The sequence below is a fragment of the Osmerus eperlanus genome, chromosome 21 (genome assembly GCF_963692335.1).
Source record: "Osmerus eperlanus chromosome 21, fOsmEpe2.1, whole genome shotgun sequence".
NCBI classification, from domain to species: Eukaryota; Metazoa; Chordata; class Actinopteri; order Osmeriformes; family Osmeridae; genus Osmerus; species Osmerus eperlanus.
The window spans coordinates 6,280,458-6,291,729 of record NC_085038.1 but is presented as its reverse complement, the minus strand read 5'-3'; positions in this window follow the sequence as shown (position 1 = coordinate 6,291,729).

Sequence of the window (11,272 nt, the reverse complement as noted above, 5' to 3'; positions counted from 1 at the left end):
AGTGTATCAAAAGATACAGGGTTTGCTGTCGTGCTCTTGAAAATTTAGGAAAACAGCCATAAATCTTTGCTTAGAGATTCAGACTGTCATCCCAAAGGTAAGAATGAGTTAGAGAAAGAGGTTGATGGAGAGTAACCAAAGCCAGGGATAAGGTAATAACATTCAAACTTGGATGTTATTATTATGGTATGCCTGTGCAGCAAATCACAAGGAACTAGTGGCAAGGGCCAACACGTTTCAATGTGGTATTGATGAATAAACCTTTCAATAACTGCAACGTGACTTTAATCACGGCACGTGCCACATCTGAAAGAAAATGACAATGCATGCAGCGATAAGCAGTCTTAAAAGAATCCTCTCTCTTCATTCTAGGACCGACTTAACCAAACAAATAAATGCACTGTGTGCAAGGTGGGTACCCAGAATGACTCGAAGCTGATCTTGTGTTGTTTCTTTTAGGCAAAAATTGTATCCAAATGTCTGCCTATCTCTAGAGCCCAGGCTGGTTTTGAGTTGCCAAGAGCGTTACAACACAAAGAAAGACAAGATCTGATTGAAGAACTCACTGCGGAAGTCATTTCATATTCCACAGCCAAGTGTACAGCCCTAACTTGAACCAAAGGATCTTTGGTGGAGATGGAGATATGAGAGACCTCTGACCGGAATGAGCTTTGCTCCATACAATAGGATATGGATTTGGTGCTTTGCAATTGCTATAAGACTGAATGATCCCTCAGAGATGCAAATACACTTCATGTTTTATTCAGTTTTGTATGATGGGAGAATAAATTATATTACAGGTGCGTGTGCTGTCTTATAAACTACAATGGTATTTTAATTTTAAGTAGGCAGGACACTAGGCAAGGCCTTATTTTAAGTAGAACTATGAAAGACGAATCTGTTCGCAATAATGCTAAATGGAATTAGAAATGGAAGGCTGTTTCTGTTAGTGGGCTGGAGTAAACCATGGAACACCGAATACTAATTGAAAATACAGTAATTCTTTTTTTCCCTCATCTAACCATCAAACTTAATAAATAATAACATATTGCATGCCTTGAAGTTAAACAGTGCACTGGTCTACTGACCAATTCATATCGGGAAATGATTTATTATTTACTTTCAATCTAGACAGGTATAACTGCTGCTTGTCCTTATGTTAAGCATATTTGTGTTGATGTAAAACACAGTTTACATTGTATACAAGTATCAACTGGTGTGTGACAAAACCAAACATTGACCCCCCCAGAAAATATGATAAGACCTCTGTTATATAGGTGTAGGAGGGCAATCATTTTAGACATAAGAGAAGGACAGTTCGTATTTCATCACAATCAAGTAGCTTATATTTTCTACAGAAGTGGCTCTGGTGCACAACGTTCTGTACTTATAAATGGTCTAGATTGCACCTCTTGCTTATGAGGAGGTAGTTTAGTCCATGAGAAGTGTACTAAGTCTTTCCCAGCGAGGGGATCGATGTCAAGGTAGCTGACAAAGCGCTAACGTCTTCTCCTCTGCATGGGCCTTCTCACACATCACTCGTCAGCACTTAAAGGAACGCATGTGACCTGGGCTTGCAACATTTACAGTGAAATCCAGTTAATGGAGGCTTGAAGGAGCAAATCTCACTCACACACAGCAACCTTAGATCAATGTGTTGGAGGTAGGATGATCGCACACACATAAAACATGGTATCCAACCCCCAGTTCCCCTCAAGAGGCTATCTAAGAAGTACCACATTAAGGGCAATGAAACCAAATGAAATAAAAATGCATTTAGTGAGCAAATATATTTAAGGACGACAAGTGCTGCTGTAAAAAGTCCTCTGGGTTCCATAATCGGGTCTCTGGCCTCTCAGTGCATGAAATGTCAGTACTGGCAACTGCCCTTGATGTATTGTTGTGTGTGTGTATTTGTGTACATGTGTGAATGCAAGCTGCTTTGTGTGACTTCCGTGCATGCATACTCACAAACAAAAACACAGGTAGACAGAGACAGACACATGGCACACAACTACAAAAATAGGCTTATGACTGGCACAGAATTCGAAGACATGACATGTTCAGAATCGAAGACTTAAGAGGGATGGGTCTTGCCCTGATCTCAGCTCTTTTTGCTCCTGTACAATATTCGCCGTTTGCATTGTAAGAGGCTTAAAGAAGGTTTATTTGCCAGACTTGACTAAGTAGCTCAAACAACCGTTAACAACCCCTACCCAGCAGGGGTAAGGGGGTTAGGGGGGGGGGGTCTGGTGGACAGAGAAGCATGACCCATTCTCTTTTCCCCTTCCGAATTGATGGATGGCCCTTCACCCTGCTGATTGGCTGGGAAGTGTCCCCCGGGACCCCAGCACGATCGCATCCCTGTGATCAGATAGCACTGTAAACCCACCCAGGGGGTCAGCCAGGTCGATGGTAGTGTTGCTGTCTCAGGCTGTCACCTGTGGAGATGTCAATAGCACACAAGCCGCTGGAACACAACATTAAACAACTTAGCGGTCTGTCCTCCTGGCCCCATGGCGCCAAGACACGAGTAATGTTTGCTTGGTGATGGATTTAGTGAGTGAAACTCCCACATGGCATGTGCAGTGATGCCAATAGCTATTTGTAGTAGTTTCGGCATCTGTTACTTCTATGTTGGTCTAGAACCATTTACCCCTTTTTATTTATTGATTAAATGTGTATATTGTATTTCCTAACCCAAGCGATCCAATATTTTTTGCATATACAAACAATGTCATACAAAGGAGACCTAGTACAGGTACTAGATGTTTTCTTCAGACTGTCAGTTGTGTTCCGGTCGCTGTTCTAGTGCTGAAATAAAAGTGTTGAGAGAGTCGCTGTCCAAGTGCTGAATTCTCTTGGGAATCCTGGAACAGTAGGTTTGCAACTCCAAGACAGCTTCTTCAAGGAATTACTTAGATCTACTGCACACATACTGCAGTTCAAACCAGCAATGGTTCTGTCCTCCACCTTGGCTGAGACACTCAACTCGGTTGAAAAATGCTACTTAAAACTTTGATACCGGCAAGAAGAAAATCCATATTCTCATCCTTCTTTATATGTATTTGGTGGCTCAATATATCAGTGATTCCAGGGTGCATTCCAGCAGTAAACCGAACACTACCATTTTAGGAAATCAATAACAGTATTAGGAGCAAGAAAGGCAAACAAATCCATCTGTGACCATTTGATAAACACGGATCATGAATGTGTTTGGTTGGAATATGAAGAGCTTCTGGCCCCAGAGAGCAAACAAAGGAATATCTGGTGTCACTAAAACACAATGCAGTGCGTCACTCCAGAAGGCCTCTGTGTGAGGTAGTGTAGTCTGACAGAAGCAAGACACTTGCACACACTGGCTTTAAGTGTTGATTGAGCTATTTTTATTATTTGTTTGTTGTTGGTCTTGTGTTTAGAAGGGAATCCGAAGAATTGTATTGCCAGGCTCAAAGTGAATTGATTGGAAAGTGTAAAAGAATATGTTACGGTACAAAGGCCCTTATTCAATGTTTGTTAAAGAAAATTGACAACAATTTGTTTTTACTTACTTCAGCAATAAGAGGGCTGGACAATGCAATGAAAAACACAATACTGAAGTATATGGTACAGTTGATAACATACAAGTCGATGGCTTTTTGTCTTAAATAAAAGGATTTGGTGGTAAATACAAAGTGTTATTCAAAAAAGTTTAGGAACTATAATTAATTTTTGATTCATGTGTAACCCTGTTACCTTCTCAAGTGGAAATCCTGGGATTGACATGGCTCCCGAGCACATTCAACTATGTTCAGTGAATCTACTACCACGGCCAAATGGTGTGGTACAACACGAGGTCAGACACTAAAATATTAATGAAATGACCTGGTTGTGGCCACTCCTGTGTACATCTCACATGCATGGGATTCTCCTAGTCTGTCTTTTCCAGTGTAGATAATGTTCAAGTAAAATTTCTGCTTCAATTAGGCCTTTTTCCTGGAGCAGACTAGCCTGCTCTGAAGCTTGAATTAATTTTGTTTGGAAGATATCCCGGAAGGTTACATCAATTTGGTATAACTATTCAAGGAAACACTGAATCATTGAGGCTCAGTTGTCCTTACATTTCCTCGCGTGGTGCATGCTGACTAAATGGAATTATCGCAGGGATAAATTAGCTCTGTCCCTGTTGGCGAGGCCCAAAAGGATGACATTTTTCCAGGCACTTTTGTTCCAGCCGCAGGGGAGTCTTCAGTCCCCGGATTGCCTCCCACCCTGTCAGACACAGGCCTCTCTGGGAGCTGGACGGGGAGGGAGAGCTTATGGCTTCCCCTGTCTCCCTGCACTCAGCAGGAACAGAGATCACATGAGAGGGCGCTTACAGAATGGTTTTTAATGAGCCATCAGAAGAATTAAGGCTGATAAAAAAGCCCAATATCCCCTAATTTCCCCTCATTAATTAGATGGAAATTGTGCTCATCAAAGGCATCCTGGGAGCCTCCTCTCAGTGGGAAACATGGAGGAGGGAAGTTAGTTCCAGGGTGCTCTGTACTATCTAGCCTCCAGACTTCTCTGCCAGAGAATGCAGCCTCCCCCAGTAAGCATTACTAGAGGCAAGCATTAAAAGCTAGGGGATATTTCACTGGTATCAAAAAAACATTTTGTGTGTACTAACAGTGAATCTATGTTTTAATTAACATTTACATTTTTAGTCATTTAGCAGACGCTCTTATCCAGAGCGACTTACAGTAAGTACAGGGACATTCCCCCCGAGGCAAGTAGGGTGAAGTGCCTTGCCCAAGGACACAACGTCATTTGACACGGCCGGGAATCGAACTGGCAACCTTCAGATTACTAGCCCGACTCCCTCACCGCTCAGCCACCTGACTCCCTTAATCTTTTTAATCAACCTCTAAATTGTCCTTGATATGAACTATTCGTTGTACACTATAAAACTAAGCAGACACATGAACTTAGTAGCCTTCACTGGTACAACACACGTACAATATCACTTGCATGTGTGGAATAACAATAATAATGGTTTCTCTGTATTGTAAGTCTGGAAGCTTCAGACATAGACCTATTGATTCCCCCTTTCCTGGATGTTGACTGTTAATGTCCACGTATGCAGACCAATCAGCAATATTTCAGGAAAACGTAATTAAAATGGAGGTAGCAGCAACTTTTGATATGCCTTTCTGGCTCACCAGAAGCGAGGCCATGCCACTCCCCTGCCGGCCCGTTATTCACCCACCTCTGCCTGCTGAATTTTGATAAGAGCCACTGTCAACTGGAATTAATGTAACATCGTCCTGAGGAGAGGGTTCGATTAAGAAGCCGGACCAAGTCAGAAACAGAGGGCTGAACCAGGGTACAAAGTTGCAATCTCACCTTACACATGAAAAAAGGTGAACAAAAGAATGCTATCTCAAAACACACCCTCTCGGGAATCTATTTATTTATGTTATCTGTTTGCCTGCATTCAACCTGTCTTTTTGGTGTCCGTATAGGTACCTTTTTTCGTTTGATCTTTTCTCTCACTCCCGCGCACTCTGTTGTTGTAAATGTTTCATGTAATGTAATGTTTCTTCACACTTTCTTCTTGCTTCAGTGCTGTGAAGGTAGGTGTGAAAGGATCCCTGAAGTGCTGTAGAAATGTGCAAGACCAAAGAAATGCAGGGGACCTGTAATGCATGTGCATGAATTAGGTCTTTCATTTGTCAGGCAGATAAAGCACAAGGAAAGGAGAATAATGCGACATGAACTCCTCTGACTGGTGAAAGATGTTAGTAGCCATCCCTCATGAATTCTAAATTGCCTTAAATTAATGAATGTCTAAATTGCACCACAAATAGACATTCTTTTCAGGACAAGGATTCCACATTTAGCTGGGCGTTGGCATCAATCAAGAGGCTACGCAACTGTTTGTCAGTATTTTCAACAATGGAAAGTTTTTTGACTGCAAGCAGTGATATTGAGATAATTTACTGTAATGCAAATGGAAGGTAGGCTACAATGAGAAGACCCTGGCCGAGGGAAGACCCATTCCTAAATGATCTCAGCAGTGATATAGCTACTCTTAGAGTTGTTCTTCTCCACATCGGCCCCACGGACCTCCCAGAGGCTTTAGATTACCCAAAGTCACACAAACACAATACTTAAACTCCCTTCTAAAGAACTTTATGACAAGCAAATGGTTTGTAATAGTTTGTGCCTACCTGTGCTATGTACCTTAATTGACTTCTAATGATACCCTTGAGGAGTTTTAAATTATTGAGACAGATTGCAGACGTAGAGAGTTTTCAACCAAGCCTCTTTCAGGGCATGCAGTTCACTAAGAAAGTAAACAAAAATGGCTTAATATTGTGTGTGACAAATCACTGAATGGGAAAATATTAAAATTGCCATTTGAAAAGGGGACAATTAAATGCAGCATGTGATTATTCAGTGTAAATAACAATGTTATCAGTAATCAAAGATGGAGTGGATTACAATTAAATGCTATTACTGTAAAAGAGAGGAAAGGAGCTGTAAGAGTTGGAAAGAGCAATCTTTTGCTATTTGCTCTTTAAATAAAAATACTTGCTATGTGTTTTTTTATTGAAACTTGCTGATTATGCTTCCTTTAATATATGTATCATTAAACCTTCAAAGTAGTCAGAAATTGTATTTAAAATGCACATTATACATGTTATAATGTTTACTTTGTCTTTCACAAGCATATTCTTTTTGAGGTACAACCAACACACAGAACATTGAATGTGCGAAATGCATGGGGGTTCTGTATATTTGGAACTTGATTCAGCATTACGCTACTATCGTGTACAGAAGAATGTTGTGCCACATTTTTTACTTATGTCATATTTCACTTAGTACCGATACGATGGAGGCAATATACGGGCTAAGAAAAATATGTGACGTTTAAGTGGTGGCCTTTGTGAACTTAAAGGTGATCATCAGCCACGAGAGATTCTAAAGTGAACTTTTCCACAGGAAGCAGACAGGTCAAATGAGGAGAGGAGGCGAAGAAGAGGGAAGAAAAGATTGGGCTTCGTTTTAAAGAGCTCTTTAAGAGCGGAGGTCCTGTCTTTGTGTCCACTGAAAGAGCGAATGTGAATTTCCGGCCCTTGAGTGAGAGGAGTCTGCGGAATAAACTATTCATAAAACATCAGATAATAATACACTTTTTTTTTCTCTTGATGTGCCATTCACTCCTGATGGTTGTGAACATGAGGAAACACGCTCCAAAGGAGTATGCATTGATTGTTAATAACATTTATTGTACATACTGGGTACAATATTTTAGACTGGTATCAAAACACCTTTTTCCATCGTTTTTTTCACCAGCGATCTGAAGATTTGACAAGGTTTTTTACTCTCCTTAAAACACATTATGCTACAACTTGTTTCGCCTCAGCTCCTGTACTGCACATTTGGAAGATGTTACTGGTTATGGTTTGAGTGCATCTTCCTCATACACCTACTATCCCTCTCTCAGCTGCGGATATATTTAATTGAAAACCTGATTAAATTTTAAAACCTCCATTTGAGACAATGTAAGATTGGCTTTTTTGAAAGCAACTAGCAGTGGGACTTTGAAGTTGACAAAGCAGAGCCTGAATCGCCAGAGGTCATTGGGTGATCTTTAACACTGTCAGTGCATATCTGTTAAAGGACTGACACAACCTGCCATAGAGCTCAACTAAAGTCCTCACTATCTCGTTGTTTAGCAGATGGACATAGATCATTGTTTCCAAATCCATTGGTTCTGTGTTTTATTAGAGACTTGACCAACTCCTGTCAAATATGCCACTAAAAGTCTAAAAAAGCAAAACACACAGACACCTATGATGCAGCATTGTCACAATCCCTACTTCTATGCGCTTTCAGGTTGTGGTATTCTATGCTGTATTGGATTGGATTTAACAATGCGGCTTAATAGAATATGGAATGATCCAACATGGTGTGTTTTCAATAGAATCCTAATGAAACAAACTCAATCTAATGTGAGTTTAGAGTAATGCAAAGTAAAAATGTACAAATTGGTATGTTATTGTGCTACTTATCTCATCTCTGTCCCTTCAGCACTAGCACAACTAGGCCTCGATGTGGGAACATAGAATGAGTTTGGGTGGAATGTTCCGGAACAGTCCTTTAGTTACATCCTCCCTCCCAAAGCCACATCCTTGCTGGCCACACATTGCATGAGTTTACTTTTGTTCATTTAGAAAATGCATTTGCATTCAGCAAATGGCAAAATAAGATACATGCACATGTCTGAAAGAATAATGGAAGTAGCAATGTGATATTTCTTTGTCCTATTAACACAGTTTAAAAATATATTCTATAATTTTCCATTTGGAATGCAGGTGCTTATTAGGACTCCATCAGCTAACTCGATGACAGTTTGCACTGAACTTGATTGGTATCATTGCAGAGTGCTGGCAGGACGTACACTACTCCGAGCACCAACATGGCCTTACCTAGAGTTCAGATGCACTCTTAGCGTCATCAATTATTCAGCCACCTTTCAGCCAAGGAAGCGGCACAGAGAACAACGGGCCAGGCTGCAACAAGCGAGGCTCTCCATCTTAGAAAGTAAAAGCGCTATGAAATTAAACAGACACAAATTTACACACTTACATACACACACTTACAGACAATCTTACTAAGGTATAGGTAGTTAGAAAACTACCTCTATGTAGCCCTCTGTGACATGCTTGCGTGTAAAAAGGGCTATACAAATAAATTTGATTTGATTATGTATGAATGACAGTGTGAATACATAACAATTAAATAAACGATTTTCTCTGAATGTCTGTCCGTTTGAAGGTCAGTGGCCATTGAGGGAACACTCCGGCGATGACCTATATATGCCCTTGTCTATCCTAGCCCACAGATCATCCACACGGTGAGTCACCCTACTTTTTCAACAAACAAAAGTTATGAAAACAGATACAAGGGCATGCTCTTGAGTCCTTTCAGAGCATATCCTCAGTTTGGTGTAGCCCATGCATAGTTTTTTCAATGTTTAAAACATGATGTTAATGTTTGTTTAACATTAGAGAGACACTCAAGGTTCCAAATATTGTTCAATTTTATATAAGACTGCCTTTGTCTGATGGACCAAACACACTAAGAGAGACAATGGAGGATGAAGGCACCTCACCAGAGAGCAAGGAGAAAACATTCAACTAAAGATCATTTCTGTATTACTTACAAGAGACCCCACTGCATGCTTTAGGAGTCAGATTCAGTTTAATCGGCACCTCTTGAGGCAACATGACTACCCATAAGAAGGAAATGCTTTCACAACATCAATTAAACAGACAAGATTTAAGTAGGGGTGCAAAAGATCTTCACCTACGACTAGAACAATACTGGCTACAAAGCAGTAACCATAGAAACTCTATTGTTTACCATGGCACCATGTATCTAATGCAAAGTCCTCTTTAACCCTGTAGAGTGCTGTACCTCACTATAGTAGCTGGATAGTAGTTAGACAGAGTGCAGTTGGTGACTGAGCCCCATGGAGTGGTCCTCTGCCATAAGTGATTTTGAGTTAGACATTCCTGTCCTGAAAGAGCACCATAAGGGAAGAGGCTTTTTACAGTCTTAGTTCTGAAACAGGACAGAAACGCAACACAATTGAGTTCAAACTGATGTTCAACTAAGAAGAATAGCTCGTATTTTCTTCATGGAACGTGTGTGATGTCTATGCTATTTCAACACTGTGAGGCATTGGCACATGGTGACCTGTCAGGCAAAATGACTGTAATGCTTAACGAGGAAGGGGTTGACAGGCTTCCCTTCGCCCTGTAACTCTATTGTAGTCTGCTTTACTCCTAAAGTTGCCTCTGTCCATTGTGTTGGATCCAGCCTGTGGCTCCATAACTTTGACACACATACATACACACACACACACATACACACACACAACCCACCACAGGCCACTTCCCCCTCACACGCTATGACTGAGTTCTATTTTCCCAACGCCATCTTTATGACCATCCACATGTTAAATGAATTTTAGGGTTGCGCTTATCCTGCAGTAATCGTGCAGTACTAATTGCCCTGCAGCTGAATCCTGTCAGACTTGGGCATCTAGAAGGAGGATGAGGAGTACGGGGTCAAACTGTGACAGAACAGAAGCAATTCTGCAGAAACCAACTGCAGTACTGGCAGCCAACTCTGACATGTCACCCCATTCACTCTGTCTCAAATCATGAGAAGGCTTGGAATCATGTGGAGCACTGTTCTTATCTACAATATGTTCATGATGACCTCGTGCACAAAAGGAATGGTTTGTGTTGGGAGTGGGTTGTCTGTCAGCAGTGGGTAAATTTGCGAGGAGCCAGCGTCTGTCCTTCACGTTGCACAAATTGAATCTTGCCATAAAGTATATTTCTACACTCGGTCCCTTGTGCATCATTATGGCTATTGTAACACCTGTGACCCAGTAACCCATTTTGTCAAGGACCCCAAGTTATATTTCCAGAACCACCTAGTGTTCGGCTGGAGGATGTGAATCTATACACAGTAACACCAATATTCCACCTTGCCTGGTTTATTCAACAACTAACAGTGTTGATTCATCGTAACATGCCGATGGTGCCTTAACTTCACGTTTGTGGGATGGACATACCAAGAAGCACACTGAATTGAAAGCTGTTCTTCTTGGCTTCTTTTAGGCTCATTTGAAACCCCTGTTCCCATGGGGGGCTGTGTTTACCAGGGATGAACCCTAACCCAGGCTGCTGCTGGAGGGTGCCTGTCTGGAGACCTTCTTTGGTGGGTCTCTCCCTCTGATCTTCCACTGAGGCAAGACAGAGTAATGCCTTTGAAGGACTGGCTCCAAAGTGATCATATAGTGATTTATGAAAGCACCCCCGTCTGTCTGCTCAGGCCCAGTTAAACAGATGATATTAGCCCGAGGCTGGTTCAATACCTAATTTAACCTCCAACCCTGATGTCTTATGTGATAAATCAATCAAAACTTGCATGCTCCCTTGATTTACACAAACACAGAGAGTTCTGAATACTCTGTGTTGTATTGTTCTGGTGAATTTACACGAACTGTCTTCCTTATTATTAATATGCAGGAATATAGGTCGTTTTGTGTTTATGGAGAGTCTCTTTGTGAGACAATGTCTGATGGAAAGGAAAGATCCGATTCGCCACTCAAGTGTGTCATTAACATAAGTAACAGAGCGTGCCTGCCAGCTTATTTTGAGTCACTTTGTTAATTGACATTAAAGGAGAGGTTGCCTACAACACTTGCTTTGCCCTCAGGATT